Raw genomic sequence first — 9,896 nt, 5'->3', positions numbered from 1 at the left:
CCAGACATTGATGCAATTGCATTCCTGAATACAGAATCCAGGAAACTAGCTCAGGCTTCTACAATAGCTGTTATTTCCCATCTCCTCTCAGCCTGGTGAGTACATTCTCTAATTTCTTTCTAATACAACTAGTAAGTTCCACAAGGACAGAGGCCTGGCAAGTCTAAAACATCTCCTAGAAGATGCATATTACATAGTCCTATGCATTCAGGATGCTGTGGGTCTGCAGTGTAATCTCTGTAATTTCTGTGTGTCCCCTACTGCCAGTGTGTGCTAAAGCCAGTGTGTTTCCCTGTTGCAGAGGGAGGGGGTCTAGACTGTGTTAGTATTTGATTTGAACTGTTTTGACTTTTTCCTTTACTTTTTATCTCAAGGTTATAGCTACATGGTATGTCAATATACTGTGGGTCAGATCACTCTCTCCTGTTTGCCTGTTTGGAAAATAAAGACTGTTGAAATACTCATGTTAAACAGTACAAAGTTGGCAAATAAAGAGAATATTTTTTGTTTTAATTTGAGGGGGAGTCTTTTTCAGAGCTCTTTATACTAACCCTGACACTGCCGGTGTGACTTGTAAACTTGAATTATTAGGCGTTCAAAGAGTTGTTGCCACTTAATATAACCAAAGGGACAGAGGTAGAACTGGGGGTTTCTCTGTGTGTCTTCCAGTCACACCTTTGTGTAGCTCTTTCCACACTAATTTCATTAAAGCAAGGAGACTTTCTGGGAGAGTAATTACTAAGAAAGAAGAGGAGGTGTCATTCTGCTCCTGGCCCAGACTTCCTTTCTGATTGGTCTTGATATTCTCAGTGTCTGGCAGTCAGCACAGCTCACAGGGTCCCTGCTTCTTCCAGGGTTTGCAACTCCTTTTGGCACTAACTTGCTGGAAGATGGGTCTGAATGGAGATGCAGTTCCCCCTCGCCTGCACCCCGGGGGAACACCACAGTCTTGGCTCAAGGAAAAATGGTTCAGGGCCTCCCTGGTGGTGCAAGGAGTTAAGATGCAACCTATGAAGCTTCTGCAGCCTCTGCAGCACGAGTTCAATCCCCCGGCCTGCCAGGGAGCAGCCCACATGGTACAGCAGGACTCTCCTGTCTTGCCCGCTGCTCCCCTCAGCAGTGTATTTCAGTCAATCTGCCTGTTCTGTTCCCCACTCTGTCTCTGGTGAATCCTCTCACTCCCCACACCTCTGGCCTGTTCAAAAAAAAAAAAAAAAGGAAAAATGGTTCAATCCAGATTTGCCACTTAAAGAAAAAGACCCCCTTTCCATTGACATTTGGATTCCAACACTCACTCATGCATCCTCTGGCAAAAAATCAAAACCTGGACCTTTCAAATGTGGGATATGTCAGTGAGGCTGAGGGAGGGAAGCTGATACAGACTTCCCCCACCTCTTTGGATTCACTCCTTCACATAGAAGCCTTCAAAATAATAGCTCTATGTGTGCCACAGTCTTGAGTTTTAAAAAGGTTTATTTCAAAGCTCTAGAGCAGTCAATTTTGCAAAAATTAAAGAAAAGGTAGCTCTAAACAATAAATGAAATTAAAACATTTACTCAGCAACTTCAAATGACTGACTTAATTGTTCACACATTAGGGAGGTGATTCGTGTTGCAGAAAGAACATGAGCTTTGGCATCACAAATACCTGGGTTTGATACTGACCATGTAATCTGGGATATACAAAAGGAACAAAAAGTCAGAAAATTAACACTGTCAACTCCAGTGTAAAAGGGGTTCAAGTGTAATGGAAAAGGATACCTTTATAATGAAAAATACGGCAACCACAATATTCCCATCATCAATACCAGGACAAACTGACACCTTTGCCTCGTAATGTGATGCAATGGACATACATATTTCATTTAGGAAGTACTTTTGGCTAAAATGAGAAAGAAACAAACAAGTTTAGAATATAGATATATTTTACAAAACATTAGCCTGAACTCTTCAAATTTGTCTTGGTCATAAAAGATAATGAAAAGTTTACTGGGACAAATGGGAAAATTTAAATGCAGAGTTTGTATTTGATAGTACTATCCCATGGTAAGTATCTTGGAAAAACAAATGTCAGTATGGTTATGTAAGAAAATATCCTATTGGTGAAAGCAGGGAAGTTAGTGTTCTTTATGCTCGTTTACAAGTTTCCTGTATATTGGAAATTTTCAAATAAAAAGTTGGGAGGGCAAATCAAAACTACAGTGTGATACCATCTTACACCAGTGAGAATGGCACATATTAAAAAAAACTAGCAACAACAAATGTTGGCAAGGATGTGGAGAAAAAGGAACTCTCCTGCACTGCTGGTGGGAGTGCAAACTAGCCCAACCACTATGGAGAGCTGTGTGGAGATTCCTCAACCGGCTAAAGTTGGAGCTTCCATATGACTCAGCAACTCCACTCCTAGGTATTTACCCAAAGGACACAGAATCATTAATTCAAAAGGGCACCTGCACCCTTATGTGTATAGCAGCACTATTTACAATCGCTAAGCTATGGAAACAACCCAAATGCCTCAAAATAGATGACTGGATCAAGAAGATGTGGTACATATACACAATGGAATATTACTCAGCAGTCAAAAAGATAAACTAATGCCATTTGCAGCAACATGGATGGCGCTGGAAGGGATCATGCTCAGTGAAATAAGCCAGAAAGAAAAAGAAAAATACCAGATGGTCTCATTTTGTAGCAGAAATTTAGAAAACCTAAATAAGGGACCAGGAAAAAGACTAATTATAATAAAGTAAAAATCAAAGTCAACAAGCAACTATAAACCAGAGACACGCTTTGGGGTGGCGTGGAGGGAGGGAGTAAGATCAAAACAAGGGGGTGGGAATTGTATGGGGACTATAATCAAGATGAAAATGCATACATTGTGCAAAAATGAAAAATGATATAAAAAATATATAAAATAAAATTTAAAAAAAACAAAAAGAGAAGAAATGATACCAGATGGAAACCCAAATCATCCAGAAGGAAAAAAGAAAAGAGCGCCACTAAAGGTAATGTTTATTCATTAAAAAAAAAGTTGGGAAGACAAAAGGAAAAATAAATAATTTTATTTTTTATTAATTTTATTAATTGCATTATTAATTGCATTAAATGAAAGGGCTAAATTTTCCTCCGACATACAGTCTTGCTGGTTCAATAAGCCTTGAGAATATTGACAAATACAAATATAGGTCATCATTTAAGGAACATAAGGCAAAAGCTGCTCTGCTCCACTTAGCTCCAAGACAGAAACTGTCTTCCAAGATAAGGAATGACAGAGCATGTATGTTAGCTTATATTGTGATGATGTACATGCAACTGCAATGGTGGTGATATTTCATATGCTTTTTGATCTTTCCAGATCTTCCAGCTTAACTGGATTGAAAATCAATGCTTATTCATAGTAATCATTTCCCTCAGCTTTTTACTAGCCATCCAACTTTAACTGTGAGAGTCAACAAACTTTAACTCTCTTCTCATAATGGCTTGGGATTTAAGAAGAGCAAAGTTCAATTTTTATCATCCCTAACTGGGAACTGTCAAATTAAAAAACCTTCCAATCTGCAAGATGTTTGGAACTAAATAGAGATTTATGCATCAACTTGTACTTACCTAATTCAGATTTTATCTGCCTTTTGTATATCTGACCCTCAAATGTGTGTTGTAATCATTTGGAATTTATCAGAATTTTCCCATGTTTTTGCAAAACAACTTAAGTGTGTCACCGGCAGACGTGTGCAGCTAGCTGTCTGTTCGCTCTCCCAAGCCTTACAGCTGCAGGGAAATGCACTTACTGGCAGACTAGGCCGCTCCAGGCAGCCTCCCACAGGCTACTGTGGATATTGTCTGTCTTTTGGAAAGGCCGTTCCTATCTTGTTTTATCATGGAGATAGAGGAGCCCCAGATGGAACTGTGATTGTGACAGCAACCGTGATGGATTGGTGCTCTGGTCACCAAGGAGAGGAGAAAAAACCAAGAAAACAGGAAGAGAGAAACAGTGGGGGTGTCTGGGGAAGAGAGGTAGAGAAAAGATGGAGAGGAAAGAACAAGGAGAGGACTCAGAACCTAGAGGAAAACATTCTTGAAGCCAAAAACAGTGCCTTGCGTCACTCAGAGATCCACAGCCTGGGTCTGGACAGAGTTGATTCAGGGACAGAAGAATCGTGGAAGCTGTGTACTAGCTTTTCGTGTACCTTTCACAAAAGATACTTTTCAAACAGACAAAAGGGAAAGCAACAGGGCAAAAGGGGAAGCAAGCAGGGTGAGAATGAGGCTTTAGGTTTCCCAGAACATTCTCAGATGATTTTTTTTTTTTTTTGCTTTAAGGGACAAACCTTTATGTTCTCTTATATAGCCATCTAAAAACAAATTGTTCTGAAGACATTTTTTGATACAATCACACCCATGTAAAAGGCAAATGGGAGGGAGGAATAAGGAGGATGCACCACCAAACCTTCCACGGGAACATTGTCACTCACATTTCACAGAAAGTGAAAATAAATAACAATGGTGATGCAACCATTCGGTATCAAATCCTGACTTTGAACCTTAGAAATGCTTCACTCTGAAGTTTGTTCTTTTTTCCTCCACTGGATCACCATACAGATACACACATACACACACACACACACACACACACACACGCTCGTGCACACACACACACACCTGAAAACTGACCTAAAAGGCATAACCACAGGAGTACATAGGATTGTACTCAAACCCAGGACACACTAGGAAAGGGATTGATGCTGGATACACTCACAAGAGACATCAGAACTGGGCCTACCTGGTGGCGCAGCGGTTGCGCGCTGGGCTGCGAAACTGCCCCGCAGCCTCTGCAGCATAGGTTCGATACCCGGCCGCCAGCAAGGGTCCCGCATGGCACGCAGACCTCTCCTGCCGCCCGCTGCTCCCCTCAGCAGTGTACTTCATTAGTCTGCCTGTTCTGTTCCCTGCTCTGGCTCTGGTGAATTCTCTCACCCTCCCACGCTTCTGACTGTACCCAGTGCTTGCATAAATAATAAATAAATAAATCTTTAAAAAAAAAAGAGACATCAGAACTGCTGATTCTACCCCCAGTGATTAACAGAAAAGGAAATGAACAGAGATTGTCTTAAAATCTCTTTTTTAAAGAGATTTTTTTAAAAAAATTAGACCAGAGGGGAGAACTAAAGCCAGATTAATTTTTGTTTATGTGTGTAAAAATCCAAAATTCCTGCCTAGAGCACTGCTGTGGTTAGGGTTTTTTTTGTTTGTTTGTTTGTTTTTTGCCCATGGTATGGAGAGGGACTGATTGTCATGTGCGATGTTCTGAATGGCTGTTTGAGGGGGCATGGGCCGAAACCAGTGAGCAACGTGAAAAGCAGCCTGCTGTGGTATAAAGGGGCCAGGGCTGTGAGACCTTGAATAAACCAAAACTGTTCATAATCTTGGTGACCTTCTCAGTAAAATGCAGGGATTAGACTGGATAATTTCTAAGACTCCTACCATATCTACGATTCCATGACTTAAAATAAATCCTAGAGAAGCAAAAGTTGCCTAAGTGGCCAAAATGCCTATCCCTTAAGAAATCCTTATCTCCTAGAATGTTATCTCCTCAAGGGAGGGCTAGGATTTGCCAACCAGTTCCACCTCTATCTAGTACAGGCACTGCACACAGAGTAGGCACTGAACACTGTGTATTGGCCAGTTGATTCTTGTTGGAGAGATTTCACTTGGAGTGCCTCTAAGTGGGCCTCAATTTGGCCCTCGTGGCACACAAATAGGCAGTAGCTGGGAGCCAGAATCAACGAGCTAAATTAACTAACAGCCTCTGAGAAACAAATTGGTGATCTCAGTCCTGCTCTGGAGGCTGTGTCATAAAATAATTACAACTTGTCAGCAAACACAGCAGAGGCCATAGGGGCAAGGATTGAAGGGACATAAAACTGAACCACTCTTCTTTCCCAGCTTCTTGAAAAGGGGTGAAAAGCTGGTAAGCAAGTGTTAACATATGTAGCCATGGATTTCATGGGGTGGATATATGGACAGATGATGATTCAGTGAGGAGCTGGACATGGTGGAGAACTTGAAGGCCCAGACCCTGGCCAAGTAGTATGATTATCTCTAAACCAGTATTTGAAGATTTCTGAGCAATGGTTAATTTGAGTCTCAACTTTCTCTATGTTTTAATACATGTAGTAAGCTAAAGGTAGCAAAAAAAAAAAAAATTGATCACACCCTCACTTCATCCAGGTTCCTCAGCAAACATCATCCTGCATAAATCTCTCTCCATCTCTTTAGAGTCTACTTATTACCACCTAACTTTAATCTTCATAGCTCTTGGCTTATTTGTACACCATGTGTCCTCCCAGCTAGAATAAAAGTTGCATGAAGGTAAGGACTCTGTTTTGTTTACTGGTACTTCCTAGAGACAAGAACAGTGCCCAATCCATAGTGGATGCATAGGAAGGATTGAAGAATGAATGAATGAAATCAATTTATGAATTCATTGTTTATCACAGTCACTAGTTTATTTGAATCATTTCTCTGTGAAAGCTAGCTTTTCAGGCCATCATTTAAAATCATTTAATATCTTGCTACCTTTAATCTCTCTGTCCCCACTCTAGGAAAATCCACATAGAACCACAAGATTTCCCAGGCTAGCACACCCACCTGTTTGACTGCACTGTGAATACATGTGTACTCTTCTGTAGTTGTATGGGAGAGACACTGCAGTCACCCACAGCTGGGGGTATCTTGACCTTGCTGCACCAGCACATGACACACTGCCATGTGACTCCATCTTGCATGTTGAATAGAGGAAGACACAAGTCACATATTAATCACATGAGAGTCCAACGGGAACTTACCCCTCTGGGAGAGAGCTCTAGTGGGCATCTTTATAATTCACTGGTGATGCCAGCTTTTAAAGCAGTTCAGGTCCATGACCACCTGCTGCATTTAAGGAATCTTTCCCTTAGTCTATGGCTTTTATGCATCTCTGCATTTATCTTACTATTTCCAGAGTTAATAAGTATTTTCCCCTAATTATTTCTAGAAATATGAAACAATGAAGATATTAACTTTTTTACTTGGGAGAACTGGCTATGTAAACATATGGGCCTTTATATATACATAGTCCTTACAGAGGAGGTTGTGATCTTTTCTGAGAGGGCAACAGCGCTCACTTCTTATAACATAAGAAGTAAAGTAGTATAGTGTAAACATCACCTGCTGTCAACAGATCAATGGTCTCATTTTTGTATACAAAATCCCTTTCCCTTTCCAACAATACTGATATCCTGTCCTGGGATTTATTTATTTATATCTTTCAAGAGCCACAATAGGAGAAAAGGGCATTTCTTAGGACTTCCCCATATGTTTTCCCGGTATATAATTTTATCTATTTCTTCCTCGTAGTCCATACAAAGCAAGTTGACATAAAAGATAAAAGTCCAGCCTAAGCAAACCTCCTGTAGCTCATGAACAAGTTCACTAAAAAGAATGTGGAACAATGAGAGTGAAAAGTACACAGTAGTAGCCCAATTTGAGCGTCACTGACAGCGGAAAGCACCTTGGAAATCAGCTAGTCCATGTCCGTCATTTCACAGCATAATTCCATGGTAAAAATACCAAGACAAAAAGCCATCCAACTGCAACATTAGCCTGGCATTTAATGAGCCAGTTGGGAGGATGAGCCCTCTGCTATATCTATGTTTAGCACTAGGTGTTGCTCTACTGCTATTCATAGAACAGCATTTCTTTGATATGCAACAGAAATTGAACTTCCTAATTTGACTCCCATTCTGCAAAGGCTGAGCCCTGAAACTTATACTCTGCTATTATATTACATGTTGCATTGAACTAGCTTCATTGAAATAGTGCAGGTAAAGCATATTGAATCCACTGAAACAGCCACTCTAAAAAGAAGTGATCAATACCCCAAAGTCAGGCTTTTCAAATTGTCCTAATTCAAATATTTACTTAAACTCTGTTTTAATATGATGTGCAATACAAGGGGAATGACATTGTTCACTGCGGGTTTCCTGGAACTGACTGCCGGCTACAAGGCCACAGATAAAGTTTGTTTATAGAAAAACAAAATATGGGGAGGAAAGTTTAGTACTATTCTATCCTGGGTTTAATGCTTGGACACATACTAAGTGGGAGAAAGGACAACATAATGGAATTTCTTTCCCAGTGGTGACAGAGGACAGAAATGCTTTAACCCCCTCTAGTGACAGATCAGTCATTACTTAGATCAGTTCAGTTGTACAAAATTTGTCTTGTTTTTTTTTTTTTATTTATAGAGGCATGTTTTTTTTTTTTTTTATTTATTTGTTTGTTTGTTTGTTTGTTTTTTTGTTTATACATGCACTGGGTACAGTCAGAAGCACGGGAGGGTGAGAGAATTCACCAGAACCAGAGCGGGGAGCAGAGCAGGCAGAAGGACCGAAGTACACTGCTGAGTGGAGCAGCAAGCGGCAGGAGAGGTCTGCGCACCATGTGGGACCCTCCTCCGGTGGCCAGGGAGCAGCCGGGGATCGAACCGGTGCCGCAGAGGCCGCGGGCAGCTTCGCAACCCAGTGCTCAACCGCTGCACCACCTGGGAGGCCCTCAGTTGTACAAAATTTGAATGACAATAGCAAAGGGAGATGCTGGTCAATTTTCAATTCACCTTTATTAAGTTTTGAAGGGTACAAAATTCAACTGTTACATTTGACTTCACATCATTATTCAGTTCTTTCAACTTCAACAAATTTGGTGTAATTCTAGCCTATGCGTTCAAGTTTCATGTATGCTATATTCATCTAATATTGAGTTTAAAACCTTCTAAATAACTATAACAAGACAATGTCCAGTACATTGTTGCTTAATATGCTATTTTTTTCAATCTTAGCTGTTTACCGATAACTATTTGTAATGCCTCTCATCAGGTAATGATGCTAATAATAGTCTTCAGTTTTTAGCAGATAGGAAAGTGGGAGACCTACCCAGAGCAGAAGCAGAAGCCTCAGGCTGCAAACACTAAGTTCTTGACTGAAATTTGACTTTTTCAAAGATGTCCTCTCTCCTTAACATAAACACAGAACATGTTACACAGAACCATGAAGATTCTGTTTTCCTGAAGATTCTATTCCCTTTATTTCCTTTGAGGATAGAACTATGCTTTGTGGTTTTTATACCATATTCACTTTGGATTTAAAAACAAAGAGAACTCTACTATTCCTCCAAATTCCCTCTTTACAGAAGTTCTTCTCCACCTGTGGTAGTCTCATTGAAAATAAAAACTAGTATCCACCATCACTTCTGCACTTTTCTTTTGTTATGTTCTCTATTACAGATGGGCAACTGTTCAAAAGTCAAATTTCTGATGTTCTAGTGCTCTTGGAATAAGAGGTGTTTATGTGTCAAGTAATTGTCTCTTTCCTCCAAAGATGAGTGAGGCAAGAATTCTGAAAGGATCTATTTTGGAAATCAGTATTTAGTGATTTCAGGAAGAAGCGCAAAGTGATAGTCGCTTTGGTCAGAGCCACTTGCACATGGATCACTCACAGGAAAGCCTTATGGGCGCATGTGTGGGTAAGAAATAGTGAGATGCATAAAAATAGACATATCCTACACACACCCACATACACAAATCACTCAGTGTTTCCCTTTGTTTTTCTTAATGCTAAATTGATCAAAGTTTTCAAAATATGTTGCCTTACGGACTCTGAGTGTCATCTCCTAATCACTTCCATCCCTTTCTAGCTTCCAAATAGGTTTTGTTTGTGTAATTCCAACGAGTAAATGTGGAGCCTGCTCTTGCTTAAACACTGTTCCTAGTGTAGCTTACCAACCACTTTATCAGTTTCACTCCAAGACTGAGACAAAATCTCTCTACGCTATGCAAATAAAAGTCAAATTCCTACCCTTTTA

The sequence above is a fragment of the Talpa occidentalis genome, unplaced genomic scaffold (assembly GCF_014898055.3).
Source record: "Talpa occidentalis isolate TD23 unplaced genomic scaffold, MPIMG_talOcc4v2.1 talOcc4.4, whole genome shotgun sequence".
In the NCBI taxonomy this organism is placed as follows: domain Eukaryota; kingdom Metazoa; phylum Chordata; class Mammalia; order Eulipotyphla; family Talpidae; genus Talpa; species Talpa occidentalis.
The sequence above is the reverse complement of the archived record's forward strand: the minus strand, read 5'-3'. Positions refer to the sequence as shown.